The 1,973-nt window shown below is 45.3% G+C and overlaps 1 protein-coding gene across 2 annotated transcripts in view; it reads right to left on the reverse strand.

Annotated features, from left to right (window-relative positions):
• Window positions 1–1,973, reverse strand: part of scinlb (scinderin like b) — a 24,675-nt gene that overhangs the window by 21,574 nt on the left and 1,128 nt on the right. The window lies entirely within an intron of this gene.

Here is a 1,973-nt window from a genome sequence, read left to right on the forward strand (position 1 = left end):
GGAGTCGTCGAGCCATCCTGGTTGCGGATGTGATGATTTTAGATGACAGGAGAGAGGGAAGAGCCACAGACTGGTGGGCGGCATCTGACTGGGACGTTAGCTGAGAGTTGGAAATGCTGCTTCACTCTTACTATTCACGTTACGTTACACACTTTCACTGAACTGCTGCTGAAAGCTAGCCTACATAGTTCGAGGTGAGTTTGAGCTTCGCTAGGTTTTAAATATATCTTTGTCCCATAGTTATATTACAAATGAGACAGGCCGTGAACTGTCAATCACGTCATAGCCACGCCCTAAAACTTTATGAGCTTTATTGCTGAGGTAATAAATCAAGTGAGAAGTGGGTCACTTTCTCATACACTTCTGCAGAAACAGACCTCCTTTTGCAACTGCAAGTGTCGCCCCCTGCTGGAGATCAGAGAGAATGCAGGTTTAAGGAGTCTCCCCCTGCAGGAATTCAGAGAGAATGCAGGTTTAAGGAGTCTCCCCCTGCAGGAATTCAGAGAGAATGCAGGTTTAAGGAGTCTCCCCCTGCTGGAGATCAGACAGAATGCAGGTTTAAGGTGTCTCCCCCTGCAGGAATTCAGAGAGAATGCAGGTTTAAGGAGTCTCCCCCTGCTGGAGATCAGAGAGAATGCAGGTTTAAGGAGTCTCCCCCTGCAGGAATTCAGAGAGAATGCAGGTTTAAGGAGTCTCCCCCTGCTGGAGGTCAGAGAGAATGCAGGTTTAAGGAGTCTCCCCCTGCAGGAGATCAGAGAGAATGCAGGTTTAAGGAGTCTCCCCCTGCAGGAGATCAGATAGAATGCAGGTTTAAGGAGTCTCCCCCTGCAGGAGATCAGAGAGAATGCAGGTTTAAGGAGTCTCCCCCTGCAGGAGGCAGATAGAATGCAGTTTAAGGGTCTCCCCGCAGGAATTCAGAGAGAATGCAGGTTTAAGGAGTCTCCCCTGCTGGAGATCAGAGAGAATGCAGTTTTAGGAGTCTCCCCTGCTGGAGATCAGAGAGATGCAGGTTTAAGGAGTTCCCCTGCTGGAGATCAGAGAGAAAGCAGGTTTAGGAGTCTCCCCCTGCTGGAGATCAGAGAGAATGCAGGTTTAAGGAGTCTCCCCCTGCAGGAATTCAGAGAGAATGCAGGTTTAAGGAGTCTCCCCCTGCTGGAGATCAGAGAGAATGCAGGTTTAAGGAGTCTACCCCTGCTGGAGGTCAGAGAGAATGACGGTTTAAGGCACTTCCACATTTGCAGCACTTTGCCAAACCGGATGCTTTGACCATTAATATTATGCAGTCTATGGTCAGAACCAAACCAGCAGCACCTGTGAAAAAGACTGAGAACGCTTAACCAGGTGCCCCCCCACAGACAATTTTAAATAGTACAAAAATATTACTCCCTTTACTCCTACTCACGTTACACTCTATCTGATTATTAAGATTAAACAAGAACAAAAAAACAAGCCCCATTCACTTCAGTGACCAACACTCTTCCTTCCTCACTTCTGTAATTAACAACTACAAACATGTGTCATTTAAACCTTTTTAATTCATTTATTTTTTAAATATGATATCTATACTTTCTTTGAATGCTATCGCTTTGTTTGTGAAGACCAGTCCACAAAAGAACACTCCCACAAATGTAAATACCCAAACTTTACAATTGGTCCGAGCATATATTGCTGTTCATATTGAATTCTCCTCTCAAACATTAACTGGAGACAATCCAAACAAACCAATATTACTCCTCAAAGAGTAATATTGGTTTTGGAGCTGGGTGTTGTCTGAGAGGCTGTCAGCGTTAGCGCAGAGAGAAAACACCCACTGGACTTCCTGTAAGAGGCGGATCAATAAACGCTGCATTATTGGACAGAAGGGCCGGGCAATATACCGATATATCGCCATCAATATAAGAGACTAGATAGGGTCTTCCATTTTGGATATTGTGATATTGTGTTGTCTTCTCCTGGTTTTAAAGGCTGCATTA

The sequence above is a fragment of the Etheostoma spectabile genome, chromosome 12, assembly GCF_008692095.1.
Source record: "Etheostoma spectabile isolate EspeVRDwgs_2016 chromosome 12, UIUC_Espe_1.0, whole genome shotgun sequence".
In the NCBI taxonomy this organism is placed as follows: domain Eukaryota; kingdom Metazoa; phylum Chordata; class Actinopteri; order Perciformes; family Percidae; genus Etheostoma; species Etheostoma spectabile.